Below are 15,523 nucleotides of genomic sequence, written 5' to 3'. Positions count from 1 at the left end.
GCTGAAAGGGCAATATTACTCTCCCACTGTTTTTTTAAGTTTTTTTTTATTATTTTCAGGGAGACTTTAGAAACCAAATAATATTTAAAAAACCAAAAAAATAAATAGGCTTTCTATGGCCCACTGAATGAGAGAGAGGTGGCACACCCAGGAGTCAAGACTGGCACACAAGCTGAAAGGGCAATATTACTCTCCCACTGTTTTTTTTTTTTTTTTTTTTTCTTCAGGGAGACTTTAGAAACCAAATAATAAGAAAAAAAAAAAATAAATAAATAGGCTTTCTATAGCCCACTGAATGAGAGATAGCACACACAGCAGTGGCACACAAGCCCTGACTGAGGCCAATATTTTTCTACCACTGATTGATGTAGTGTTTTTGTATTGAGGTAGATTTTAGAACACAAATCAAGGAAAAAAAAAATGCTTTCTATGGCCCACTGAATGAGAGAGGTGGCACACCCAGGAGTCAAGACTGGCACACAAGCTGAAAGGGCAATATTACTCTCCCACTGTTTTTTTATGTATTTTTTGTTTTTTAAGGGAGACTTTAGAAACCCAATAATATTTAAAAAAAAAATAAATAGGCTTTCTATGGCCCACTGAATGAGAGAGGTGGCACACCCAGGAGTCAAGACTGGCACACAAGCTGAAAGGGCAATATTACTCTCCCACTGTTTTTTTAAGGTTTTTTTTTATTATTTTCAGGGAGACTTTAGAAACCAAATAATATTAAAAAAACCAAAAAAATAAATAGGCTTTCTATGGCCCACTGAATGAGAGAGAGGTGGCACACCCAGGAGTCAAGACTGGCACACAAGCTGAAAGGGCAATATTACTCTCCCACTGTTTTTTTAAGGTTTTTTTTTATTATTTTTAGGGAGACTTTAGAAACCAAATAATATTAAAAAAACCAAAAAAATAAATAGGCTTTCTATGGCCCACTGAATGAGAGAGAGGTGGCACACCCAGGAGTCAAGACTGGCACACAAGCTGAAAGGGCAATATTACTCTCCCACTGTTTTTTTTTTTTTTTTTTTTTTTCAGGGAGACTTTAGAAACCAAATAATAAGAAAAAAAAAAAATAAATAAATAGGCTTTCTATAGCCCACTGAATGAGAGATAGCACACACAGCAGTGGCACACAAGCCCTGACTGAGGCCAATATTTTTCTACCACTGATTGATGTAGTGTTTTTGTGTTGAGGTAGATTTTAGAACACAAATCAAGGAAAAAAAAAATGCTTTCTATGGCCCACTGAATGAGAGAGGTGGCACACCCAGGAGTCAAGACTGGCACACAAGCTGAAAGGGCAATATTACTCTCCCACTGTTTTTTTATGTATTTTTTTTTTTTAAGGGAGACTTTAGAATCCCAATAATATTTTTTAAAAAAATAAATAGCCTTTCTATGGCCCACTGAATGAGAGAGAGAGGTGGCACACCCAGGAGTCAAGACTGGCACACAAGCTGAAAGGGCAATATTACTCTCCCACTGTTTTTTTAAGTATTTTTTTTTTTATTTTCAGGGAGACTTTAGAAACCAAATAATATTTAAAAAACCAAAAAAATAAATAGGCTTTCTATGGCCCACTGAATGAGAGAGGTGGCACACCCAGGAGTCAAGACTGGCACACAAGCTGAAAGGGCAATATTACTCTCCCACTGTTTTTTTATGTATTTTTTGTTTTTTAAGGGAGACTTTAGAAACCCAATAATATTTTAAAAAAAAAATAAATAGGCTTTCTATGGCCCACTGAATGAGAGAGGTGGCACACCCAGGAGTCAAGACTGGCACACAAGCTGAAAGGGCAATATTACTCTCCCACTGTTTTTTTAAGTTTTTTTATTATTATTTTCAGGGAGACTTTAGAAACCAAATAATATTAAAAAAACCAAAAAAATAAATAGGCTTTCTATGGCCCACTGAATGAGAGAGAGGTGGCACACCCAGGAGTCAAGACTGGCACACAAGCTGAAAGGGCAATATTACTCTCCCACTGTTTTTTTAAGTTTTTTTTTTATTATTTTCAGGGAGACTTTAGAAACCAAATAATATTAAAAAAACCAAAAAAATAAATAGGCTTTCTATGGCCCACTGAATGAGAGAGAGGTGGCACACCCAGGAGTCAAGAGTGGCACACAAGCTGAAAGGGCAATATTACTCTCCCACTGTTTTTTTTTTTTTTTTTTTTTCAGGGAGACTTTAGAAACCAAATAATAAGAAAAAAAATAAATAAATAAATAGGCTTTCTATAGCCCACTGAATGAGAGATAGCACACACAGCAGTGGCACACAAGCCCTGACTGAGGCCAATATTTTTCTACCACTGATTGATGTAGTGTTTTTGTGTTGAGGTAGATTTTAGAACACAAATCAAGGAAAAAAAAAATGCTTTCTATGGCCCACTGAATGAGAGAGGTGGCACACCCAGGAGTCAAGACTGGCACACAAGCTGAAAGGGCAATATTACTCTCCCACTGTTTTTTTAAGTATTTTTTGTTTTTTAAGGGAGACTTTAGAAACCCAATAATATTTAAAAAAATAAATAGGCTTTCTATGGCCCACTGAATGAGAGAGGTGGCACACCCAGGAGTCAAGACTGGCACACAAGCTGAAAGGGCAATATTACTCTCCCACTGTTTTTTTAAGTTTTTTTTTTATTATTTTCAGGGAGACTTTAGAAACCAAATAATATTAAAAAAACCAAAAAAATAAATAGGCTTTCTATGGCCCACTGAATGAGAGAGAGGTGGCACACCCAGGAGTCAAGACTGGCACACAAGCTGAAAGGGCAATATTACTCTCCCACTGTTTTTTTAAGTTTTTTTTTTATTATTTTCAGGGAGACTTTAGAAACCAAATAATATTAAAAAAACCAAAAAAATAAATAGGCTTTCTATGGCCCACTGAATGAGAGAGAGGTGGCACACCCAGGAGTCAAGACTGGCACACAAGCTGAAAGGGCAATATTACTCTCCCACTGTTTTTTTAAGGTTTTTTTTTATTATTTTCAGGGAGACTTTAGAAACCAAATAATATTAAAAAAACCAAAAAAATAAATAGGCTTTCTATGGCCCACTGAATGAGAGAGAGGTGGCACACCCAGGAGTCAAGACTGGCACACAAGCTGAAAGGGCAATATTACTCTCCCACTGTTTTTTTTTTTTTTTCAGGGAGACTTTAGAAACCAAATAATAAGAAAAAAAATAAATAAATAAATAGGCTTTCTATAGCCCACTGAATGAGAGATAGCACACACAGCAGTGGCACACAAGCCCTGACTGAGGCCAATATTTTTCTACCACTGATTGATGTAGTGTTTTTGTGTTGAGGTAGATTCTAGAACACAAATCAAGGAAAAAAAAAATGCTTTCTATGGCCCACTGAATGAGAGAGGTGGCACACCCAGGAGTCAAGACTGGCACACAAGCTGAAAGGGCAATATTTGTTGTGAATTTGGATTCTGGGCTCCCCCGGTGGCTACTGGTGGAATTGAACTTGTGACATCATCTTCCCTGTTCACCTGTTCTGATTAGATCTGGGTGTCGCTATATAACCTGGCTTCTCTGTTAGATGCTTGCCGGTCAACAATGTTATCAGAAGCCTCTCTGTGCTTGTTCCTGCTCCCAGACATCTACTAGATAAGTTGGACATTCGTCCATGTTTTGTTTTTGTATTTTGGTTCCAGTTCACAGCTGCAGTTTCGTTACTGTGTCTGGAAAGCTCTTGTTGATCAGGAATTGCCACTCTGGTATTATGAGTTAATGCCAGAGTCCTAAAGTAATTTCTGGATGTGTTTTGTTAGGGTTTTCTACTGACCATGAAAGTATGCTTTCTGTCTTCTGCTATCTAGAAAGCGGACCTCAAATTTGCTAAAACTATTTTCCTGCTGCGTTTGTTGTTTCATCTCATATCACCGCCAATATATGTGGGGGGCTTCTGTCTCCTTTTTGGGCATTTCTCTAGAGGTGAGTCAGGTCTTATATTTCCCTCTGCTAGCATTATTTAGTTCTCCGGCCGGCGCTGGGCATATAGGGATAAAAAGTAGGACATGCTACCTGGCTACTTCTAGATGATGCGGTAGGTTTAGTTCATGGTCAGTACAGTTACATCTTCCAAGAGCTTGTTCCTATTGAGGCTTATGCTAGTTCTCTGGCCATGGAGATCATGACAGTTTGACCGGCCCACTAAAGGGTTAAAATCCTTGGCTGAGAAAGGAGAGAAATAAGAAGTCTGCTGAAAATTTTTTTTTTTTTTTTTTCTCTAGTAGTTAGTGTGCTCTTAATTGGATCACTTGCCAGTCTGTCTATGCTGCAGTCTTTCTTTTTTTTCTCTCTCCTTCTAATCTTTGAATGGCTCTATGTTCACCTGTCTATAATGGATCTACAGAGTGTAACTGCAGGTTTGAATAATCTCGCCACGAAAGTACAAAGTTTGCAAGATTTTGTTGTTCATGCTCCGGTATCAGAGCCGAGAATTCCTTTGCCGGAATTCTTCTCAGGGAATAGATCTAGCTTTCAGAATTTTAGAAATAATTGTAAGTTATTTTTGTCCCTGAAATCTCGTTCTGCTGGAGACCCTGCACAGCAGGTTGGGATTGTGATTTCCTTGCTCCGCGGCGACCCTCAAGATTGGGCTTTTGCATTGGCACCAGGGGATCCTGCGTTGCGCAATGTGGATGCGTTTTTTCTGGCCTTGGGCTTGCTGTATGAGGAACCTCATTTGGAACTTCAGGCAGAAAAAACTTTGATGTCCCTATCGCAGGGGCAAGATGAAGCTGAAATTTACTGCCAAAAATTCCGTAAATGGTCTGTGCTTACTCAGTGGAATGAGTGTGCCTTGGCGGCTACTTTCAGAGAGGGTCTTTCTGATGCCATTAAGGATGTTATGGTGGGGTTCCCTGTGCCTGCAAGTCTGAATGAGTCCATGACAATGGCCATTCAGATCGATAGGCGTCTGCGGGAGCGCAAACCAGTGCACCATCTGGCGGTGTCCACTGAGAAGACGCCAGAAAACATGCAGTGTGATAGAATTCTGTCCAGAAGCGAGCGGCAGAATTTTAGACGGAAAAATGGGTTGTGTTTCTATTGTGGGGATTCTACTCATGTTATATCAGCATGCTTTAAGCGTACTAAAAAGCTTGATAAATCCGTTCCCATTGGCACTTTACAGTCTAAATTTATTTTGTCTGTGACCCTGATTTGCTCTTTGTCATCTATTACTACGGAAGCCTATATCGACTCTGGCGCCGCTTTGAGTCTTATGGATTGGTCCTTTGCCAATCGTTGTGGGTATGATTTAGAGCCTTTGGAGACTCTTATTCCTCTGAAGGGGATTGACTCCACCCCATTGGCTAATAATAAACCACAATACTGGACACAAGTGACTATGTGTATTAATCCGGATCACCAGGAGACTATTCGTTTTCTGGTGCTGTATAATCTACATGATGATTTGGTGCTGGGATTGCCATGGCTGCAGTCTCACAACCCAGTCCTTGACTGGAGAGCTATGTCTGTGTTGAGCTGGGGATGTAAGGGGACTCATGGGGACGTACCTTTGGTGTCCATTTCATCATCTATTCCCTCTGAAATCCCTGAGTTCCTGTCTGATTATCGTGACGTCTTTGAAGAACCCAAGCTGGGTTCGCTACCTCCGCACCGTGAGTGCGATTGTGCTATAGATTTAATTCCGGGTAGTAAATACCCAAAGGGTCGTTTATTTAATCTGTCTGTGCCTGAACATACTGCTATGCGAGAATATATAAAGGAGTCCTTGGAAAAGGGACATATTCGTCCATCGTCATCTCCCTTAGGAGCCGGTTTTTTCTTTGTGTCAAAAAAAGACGGCTCTTTGAGACCATGTATTGATTATCGGCTTTTGAATAAAATCACGGTTAAATATCAATACCCATTGCCGTTGCTGACTGATTTGTTTGCTCGCATAAAGGGGGCCAAGTGGTTCTCTAAGATTGATCTCCGTGGGGCGTATAATTTGGTGCGGATCAGGCAGGGGGATGAGTGGAAAACCGCATTTAATACGCCCGAGGGCCACTTTGAGTATTTGGTGATGCCTTTTGGTCTTTCTAATGCCCCTTCAGTCTTCCAGTCCTTTATGCATGATATTTTCCGCGATTTTTTGGATAAATTTATGATAGTGTATCTGGATGATATTCTGATTTTTTCGGATGATTGGGACTCTCATGTCCGGCAAGTTAAGAGGGTTTTTCAGGTTTTGCGGTCTAATTCTCTGTGTGTCAAGGGTTCTAAGTGCGTTTTTGGGGTTCAGAGAATTTCCTTTTTGGGATATATTTTTTCTCCCTCTTCCATTGAGATGGATCCTGTCAAGGTTCAAGCTATTTGTGATTGGACGCAGCCCTCTTCTCTTAAAAGTCTTCAGAAATTTTTGGGCTTTGCCAACTTTTATCGTCGATTTATTTCTGGTTTTTCGGATGTCGTTAAGCCATTGACCGATTTGACTAGACAGGGTGCTGATGTTGCTAATTGGTCCCCTGATGCTGTGGAGGCCTTTCAGGAGCTTAAGCGCCGTTTTTCTTCTGCCCCTGTGTTGCGTCAGCCTGATGTGACTCTTCCTTTTCAGGTTGAGGTCGACGCTTCTGAGATCGGGGCTGGGGCAGTGTTGTCGCAGAAAAGTTCTGACTGCGCCGTGATGAGGCCTTGTGCCTTCTTTTCCCGTAAATTTTCGCCCGCTGAGCGGAATTATGATGTTGGGAATCGGGAGCTTTTGGCCATGAAGTGGGCGTTTGAGGAGTGGCGCCATTGGCTCGAGGGGGCCAGACATCAGGTGGTGGTATTGACTGACCACAAAAATTTGATCTATCTTGAGACCGCCAGGCGCCTGAATCCTAGACAGGCGCGCTGGTCATTATTTTTCTCTCGGTTTAATTTTGTGGTATCGTACCTACCGGGTTCTAAGAATGTTAAGGCGGATGCCCTTTCTAGGAGTTTTGAGCCTGATTCACCCGGCAACTCTGACCCCACAGGTATTCTTAAGGAGGGAGTTATCTTGTCAGCCGTTTCTCCAGACCTGCGGCGGGCCTTGCAGGAGTTTCAGGCGGATAGACCGGATCGTTGTCCGCCTGATAGGTTGTTTGTTCCTGATGATTGGACCAGTAGAGTCATCTCTGAGGTACATTCTTCTGCATTGGCAGGTCATCCTGGAATTTTTGGTACCAGGGATTTGGTGGCAAGATCCTTCTGGTGGCCTTCCCTGTCACGAGATGTGCGAGGCTTTGTGCAGTCTTGTGACGTTTGTGCTCGGGCCAAGCCTTGTTGTTCTCGGGCTAGTGGATTATTGTTGCCCTTGCCTATTCCTAAGAGGCCTTGGACACACATCTCGATGGATTTTATTTCAGATCTGCCTGTTTCTCAGAAGATGTCTGTCATCTGGGTGGTGTGTGACCGTTTTTCTAAGATGGTCCATTTGGTTCCCCTGCCCAAATTGCCTTCTTCTTCCGAGTTGGTGCCCCTGTTTTTTCAAAATGTTGTTCGTTTGCATGGTATTCCTGAGAATATCGTTTCTGACAGAGGAACCCAATTTGTGTCTAGATTTTGGCGGGCATTCTGTGCTAGGATGGGCATAGATTTGTCTTTTTCGTCTGCTTTTCACCCTCAGACTAATGGCCAGACCGAGCGGACTAATCAGACCCTGGAGACATATCTGAGGTGTTTTGTGTCTGCTGACCAGGATGATTGGGTTGCTTTTTTGCCATTGGCGGAGTTCGCCCTCAATAATCGGGCCAGCTCTGCCACTTTGGTGTCCCCGTTTTTCTGTAATTCAGGGTTCCACCCTCGATTTTCCTCCGGTCAGATGGAATCCTCGGATTGTCCTGGAGTGGATGCGGTGGTGGAGAGATTGCATCATATCTGGGGGCAGGTGATGGACAATTTAAAGTTGTCCCAGGAGAAGACTCAGCTTTTTGCCAACCGTCACCGTCGTGTTGGTCCTCGGCTTTGTGTTGGAGATTTGGTGTGGTTGTCTTCTCGTTTTGTCCCTATGAGGGTCTCATCTCCTAAGTTTAAGCCTCGGTTCATCGGTCCGTATAAAATATTGGAGATTCTTAACCCTGTTTCCTTCCGTTTGGACCTCCCTGCATCCTTTTCTATTCATAACGTTTTTCATCGGTCGTTATTGCGCAGGTATGAGGCACCGGTTGTGCCTTCCGTTGAGCCTCCTGCTCCGGTGTTGGTTGAGGGTGAGTTGGAGTACGTTGTGGAAAAAATCCTAGACTCCCGTGTTTCCAGACGGAGACTCCAGTATCTGGTCAAGTGGAAGGGATACGGCCAGGAGGATAATTCTTGGGTCACTGCATCTGATGTTCATGCCTCTGATCTGGTTCGTGCCTTTCATAGGGCCCATCCTGATCGCCCTGGTGGTTCTGGTGAGGGTTCGGTGCCCCCTCCTTGAGGGGGGGGTACTGTTGTGAATTTGGATTCTGGGCTCCCCCGGTGGCTACTGGTGGAATTGAACTTGTGACATCATCTTCCCTGTTCACCTGTTCTGATTAGATCTGGGTGTCGCTATATAACCTGGCTTCTCTGTTAGATGCTTGCCGGTCAACAATGTTATCAGAAGCCTCTCTGTGCTTGTTCCTGCTCCCAGACATCTACTAGATAAGTTGGACATTCGTCCATGTTTTGTTTTTGTATTTTGGTTCCAGTTCACAGCTGCAGTTTCGTTACTGTGTCTGGAAAGCTCTTGTTGATCAGGAATTGCCACTCTGGTATTATGAGTTAATGCCAGAGTCCTAAAGTAATTTCTGGATGTGTTTTGTTAGGGTTTTCTACTGACCATGAAAGTATGCTTTCTGTCTTCTGCTATCTAGAAAGCGGACCTCAAATTTGCTAAAACTATTTTCCTGCTGCGTTTGTTGTTTCATCTCATATCACCGCCAATATATGTGGGGGGCTTCTGTCTCCTTTTTGGGCATTTCTCTAGAGGTGAGTCAGGTCTTATATTTCCCTCTGCTAGCATTATTTAGTTCTCCGGCCGGCGCTGGGCATATAGGGATAAAAAGTAGGACATGCTACCTGGCTACTTCTAGATGATGCGGTAGGTTTAGTTCATGGTCAGTACAGTTACATCTTCCAAGAGCTTGTTCCTATTGAGGCTTATGCTAGTTCTCTGGCCATGGAGATCATGACAAATATTACTCTCCCACTGTTTTTTTATGTATTTTTTGTTTTTTAAGGGAGACTTTAGAATCCCAATAATATTTAAAAAAAAAATAAATAGGCTTTCTATGGCCCACTGAATGAGAGAGGTGGCACACCCAGGAGTCAAGACTGGCACACAAGCTGAAAGGGCAATATTACTCTCCCACTGTTTTTTTATGTATTTTTTGTTTTTTAAGGGAGACTTTAGAAACCCAATAATATTTTAAAAAAAAAATAAATAGGCTTTCTATGGCCCACTGAATGAGAGAGGTGGCACACCCAGGAGTCAAGACTGGCACACAAGCTGAAAGGGCAATATTACTCTCCCACTGTTTTTTTAAGTTTTTTTTTTATTATTTTCAGGGAGACTTTAGAAACCAAATAATATTAAAAAAACCAAAAAAATAAATAGGCTTTCTATGGCCCACTGAATGAGAGAGAGGTGGCACACCCAGGAGTCAAGACTGGCACACAAGCTGAAAGGGCAATATTACTCTCCCACTGTTTTTTTAAGTTTTTTTTTTATTATTTTCAGGGAGACTTTAGAAACCAAATAATATTAAAAAAACCAAAAAAATAAATAGGCTTTCTATGGCCCACTGAATGAGAGAGAGGTGGCACACCCAGGAGTCAAGACTGGCACACAAGCTGAAAGGGCAATATTACTCTCCCACTGTTTTTTTTTTTTTTTTTTTTTTTCCAGGGAGACTTTAGAAACCAAATAATAAGAAAAAAAATAAATAAATAAATAGGCTTTCTATAGCCCACTGAATGAGAGATAGCGCACACACAGCAGTGGCACACAAGCCCTGGCTGAGGCCAATATTTTTCCACCACTGATTGATGTAGTGTTTTTGTGTTGAGGTAGATTTTAGAACACAAATCAAGGAAAAAAAAAAAATGCTTTCTATGGCCCACTGAATGAGAGAGGTGGCACACCCAGGAGTCAAGACTGGCACACAAGCTGAAAGGGCAATATTACTCTCCCACTGTTTTTTTTATGTATTTTTTGTTTTTTAAGGGAGACTTTAGAATCCCAATAATATTTAAAAAAAAAAATAAATAGGCTTTCTATGGCCCACTGAATGAGAGAGGTGGCACACCCAGGAGTCAAGACTGGCACACAAGCTGAAAGGGCAATATTACTCTCCCACTGTTTTTTTATGTATTTTTTGTTTTTTAAGGGAGACTTTAGAAACCCAATAATATTTAAAAAAAAAATAAATAGGCTTTCTATGGCCCACTGAATGAGAGAGGTGGCACACCCAGGAGTCAAGACTGGCACACAAGCTGAAAGGGCAATATTACTCTCCCACTGTTTTTTTAAGTTTTTTTTTTATTATTTTCAGGGAGACTTTAGAAACCAAATAATATTAAAAAAACCAAAAAAATAAATAGGCTTTCTATGGCCCACTGAATGAGAGAGAGGTGGCACACCCAGGAGTCAAGACTGGCACACAAGCTGAAAGGGTAATATTACTCTCCCACTGTTTTTTTTTTTTTTTTTTTTTCAGGGAGACTTTAGAAACCAAATAATAAGAAAAAAAATAAATAAATAAATAGGCTTTCTATAGCCCACTGAATGAGAGATAGCACACACAGCAGTGGCACACAAGCCCTGACTGAGGCCAATATTTTTCTACCACTGATTGATGTAGTGTTTTCGTGTTGAGGTAGAATTTAGAACACAAATCACGGAAAAAATAAATAGGCTTTCTATGGCCCACTCAGTGAGAGATGGCACACACAGGGATGGCACTGTAGCAGAAATGCCAATCTTAATCTCCCACAAAAAAAACAAAAAAACAGGGACTGTCCTACAATTACTATCTCCCTGCAGTAATCTAAGCCAGGTATGGCAGGCAGCAATAGGAGTGGACTGATGCACAAATTAAATAAAAAGTGTGGACAAACAAAAAAGATAGCTGTGCAGAAAGGAACAAGAGGATATGTGCTTTGAAAAAAGCAGTTGGTTTGCACAGTGGCGTACACACAGCAATACAGCTATCACGGAGCCTTCTAGGGCAGCCCAATGAGCTACAGCGCTGAGGAAAAAAAAAAAAAAATAGCTTCCACTGTTCCTGCACACCGAAGGTGGTGTTGGACAGTGGAAATCGCTACAGCACAAGCGGTTTGGTGGTTAGTGGACCCTGCCTAACGCTCTCCCTGCTTCTGACGAAGCGGCAGCAACCTCTCCCTAAGCTCAGATCAGCAGCAGTAAGATGGCGGTCGGCGGGAACGCCCCTTTATAGCCCCTGTGACGCCGCAGACAGCAAGCCAATCACTGCAATGCCCTTCTCTAAGATGGTGGGGACCAGGATCTATGTCATCACGCTGCCCACACTCTGCGTTCACCTTCATTGGCTGAGAAATGGCGCTTTTCGCGTCATTGAAACGCGACTTTGGCGCGAAAGTCGCGTACCGCATGGCCGACAAGCACAGGGGTCGGATCGGGTTTCATGAGATGCCGACTTAGCCAAAAGTCGGCGACTTTTGAAAATGATCGACCCGTTTCGCTCAACCCTATTCAAGACATCTGGCCTAAGTTCCTGTTTTTGATGTCTGGAAAGTACCAAGGAACCATCTGGCCTAGCTCATGTGGTCAAGTTGAGCAATTGATTATTAACCAGCTGAGTATATAGATATATATTTGCTTTTATGTGAGTATAAAGGAGTATACATGCAAGTGAGATGTATATGATATATATATTTCTATCACACTCCCCCTTAGATATCACTTGCCCTAATCCTAGCCTCCTGTCCCAAAGTGCTGCAACTCTTTTAGGCTGCAGGTGAGCTGACGCATGCCTAGCGCATACACCCCCCTCCGTACAGACTTTTCGCAAATGGGCGGTCAGGAGATCTGTCCCTAAAGGGGGCTAGAAGCATGCATAGTCACATATTGGCGAACTTGCTCAATCAATTCCACATATTCATCATCAGGGTTGGAGGAGTCATCAGGTGGGTGAATCTGAATTTGGATAGGTTCGTCCAGGAGAAGGTGTGGCTTCAGGTTTGTCGTTTCCTTGACTCTTTTCCATCATCCTGCGGATACAGGGGATTACACAGCAACCAGAAATTTTTGCAAGAACAAAAACAAGTAGTATGGCTGCCCCAACCTGTACTAGCATCCTTTGCCACCCACTCATCCACCCGAAGTACTGGTCCCAAGGATCTGTTACTCCTGAATTCTGTTTCAATTCCTCTGATAACTCATTGAGTTTCTGTATCGCAACTATGACTTTACCATTTGGGCCAGTATTGTCTGGGATGTAGGTGCAACAGGTGTCTTTGATCATCTTACAAACACCTCCTTTCTCAGCTAGAATCATGTCTAAGGCCATCCTATTCTGGAATGCCATGATGGAAGTGGGGCCCAACTGGTCTGCCAGACCTTTCAGAACATCTTGGGTGTAGTTAACAAATCTCTGCTGGTTGTAATAGACGTAATTTATCAATCAACGTTTTTGTTCACAGTTATTATCGGCAAGAATGACTCACATCCTGCCTTGACCTGGTCTCTGGCCTTATATTCATCTGGCACCCCCCTAGGCACACCTATGGCATCTATATAAACATGTGGATCAAAACTGCCTTTTGGAGCACTTTCCCTTTTTGGTTTGTTCACTGCAGTACTGGGTGAGGACTCATGGTTGTAGGGAAAAAGGTGGAAGGGCATCAGAATTTTTGCCAGAGCACATTGGCTTACCCAAACACCTTCTAGTCTACTACGTATCTTCATATCACCACAGATCCAGTATATGTCACCCAGGGATGTCACCCAGGGAAACCACATGATTAACTAGGTTGTCAGTAGTGGTACAGTACTCTGAGCAGAACCCCTTGGTGAAGTTTTTACATCTCTGCCAGTCCCTGTGCATATGTAACAGGTGTAATTACCAGGGTAGATTGTTATTCCTGTAAAGCGCTGTGGAATATGTTGGCGCTATATAAATAAAAATGATTATTATTATATTATTATTCCTGTCCCTGGGGGTCTATCTTTAGTCATGAGTGGGTACTTAGATTTCTAGTCTTCACAGGATGCAGAATGAGATGACTTAGTCTATATACTGAGGAAACAAGCCTGCTGGGATTCTGGGATGTCAAGTGGCATTGTGCCCAGATGGGGTCTGGCTCCAGCACATGCATAAAAGCCACTCCCATTATGCTGTTGGGCGGTATATCTTTCTAGCCAGTAATTGGTTTCAGAAAAACCAGACTCTACTGCTAAAGTCTCCTCATAAGTTGGGTCTGTCAGTACCATTACAATACTAGGGGTCTCCTGGGTCACATTGGGCTTGTCAGCTACATTTGCCAGCTTGAGTATTCCTGAGTACTGTGCGGCAGAATGACGCTCATCATTTGAATAGGTGTGTCAGGACTCTGAACATTTTTTACCTTTTGTGCATTACTGCCCTTTTCCAAGATGGCGTCTTTGCTCTCATGTGCACGGTGTCTTCCTGCTATAAAACTCCACCCCAGCCTTCAGTCTGTGCTAGAGTATTCTGCCTTGCATCCAGCTCCGGACCTCTGATTACTCCCTGGCTATATACCTGCTCCTGTGAACCTGTGTGGTGATCCTGCTACTCTGCTCTGAGTTCCTGCTGCATACACCAGTTCCAGTAATCCTCCTTCATCTGCTGCTCGTATTTACTTCCATCTGCATTTGCTGGACATGTAAGCGTTTGCTGCTCTGCAAAAACCTGAGACTATTAACCAGGCTTCCCTGGTTGAGCTAAGATATTATTTGAACTGCCTTATAAGCTTATCTATCTGTGTTTGGACTAAGACAAGGATTTATTCATGTCAAGTATCCTCAAGAATAACTGTGCTTCATAGACTTTCTGCGTGATTGCATTTTCCTCTGAAGTTTCCTATAGACTGTTAAGCTGCGTTTAATATTTACACCAAGTGTTGTGGACTTGAGTTTCTCTCTGCACCTGATTGAATCACCGTGTGATAATATAGACTTTACCACTTATAAAACTGTCCTGTAGTTGTCTTGTTCCACGCAAAGAGTCTCCTGAGTTATCCCCTATAATTATTACAGGATACTCTAGGCATAAAAAAGGTGACTGCTGGAACAATGACTGCAGAAAGCAGACTAGAGCAGGTGTTTTCCATAATTAGATCACTGCAGAAAGATGTGGAAGGTCTGCAAAAAAAGTTTGGAAGCTTTGAACTCAATCAACAAGCGTTTGGACAGACTTTGCAGGACTTAAGCAACCGCATTGCAGCCCAGGAAAACAAACTTGCTGGCATAGAGTCCCAGTATGGAAGGGCTTTTCAGGACATAAGCACGCAAATAGCTGCACAAGTGACTTTACCCTCTGGGCAACCGCCACCAGCTAGCCCACCTAAGTTGCCCCCATTCTGATTTAATGGTGATCGCGACAAATTTCGTGGCTTTGTGAATCAATGTATGCTATATTTTGATGTGCATGCTGACCGTTTTCCTACTGATAGATCCAAAGTATTGTGTGTAATAATGCTGCTGACCGCACGAGCGCTCGCCTGGGCGAATCCAATGATTGAGTCTTGTGACCTACGGTTAAATAACTTGGATGATTTCTTGGCCGCTGTGGCATTAATGTTTGATGACCCCAATCGCCGTGCAACTGCTGAATCTGGTTTGTTGTCTTTATGCCAGGCTAAATGTTCTGTTATTGAGTATGCCACTGAATTCAGGAGATTAGCGGTAGATACCAATTGGGACAGTTATGCACAATTGCCTATTTTTAAGAGGGGTCTGTCTAGTATTGTAAAAAATGAACTAGCTCACTCAGAGTCACCCCAAGAGCTAGAGACATTTATACAGCATTGTGTGCGCATAGACATTCACCTTACTGAGCGTAGGCAGGAGAAATTTGCTGCTTATAACCGTATTTCTAACTTTTCTCTTCCTTCCAAAGAGCCTGCAGGTAAAACCTCTTGGGAGGTGGAGGAGGTGCCCATGCAAATTGATTCCGTTCAGAGGCGCGAGATCAATGAGCGCCGGGAGCATCGCCTTCGTGAAAGTCTATGTTTCTACTGCGGCCAGTCTGACCACTTCTTGATCAATTGTCCTAAGTGTCCTAGACGGCCTAACAAGGTGCTAGCAGCAGTAGGGGAGTATGACAACTGTGATGATGAATCTGACATCTCTGAATGTAGCCTGCCTTTAAACGCTGTATTCCATTCACTTTCTATGACTTCACCCCCCAGGGAGCTGAAGGAAAATAACTCTCACTGTTCTCTCCCTATTAAGATCCTGTGTTCAGGACAGTGGATTTCCAGTGCAGCTATGATTGACTCTGGTGCAGGTGGCAATTTCATGGGTATCGCATTTGTCAAGGAACATGGTA

This window comes from Ranitomeya variabilis, chromosome 6 (genome assembly GCF_051348905.1).
Source record: "Ranitomeya variabilis isolate aRanVar5 chromosome 6, aRanVar5.hap1, whole genome shotgun sequence".
Classification (NCBI taxonomy): Eukaryota; Metazoa; Chordata; class Amphibia; order Anura; family Dendrobatidae; genus Ranitomeya; species Ranitomeya variabilis.
Note: the sequence above shows the minus strand (reverse complement) of the source record.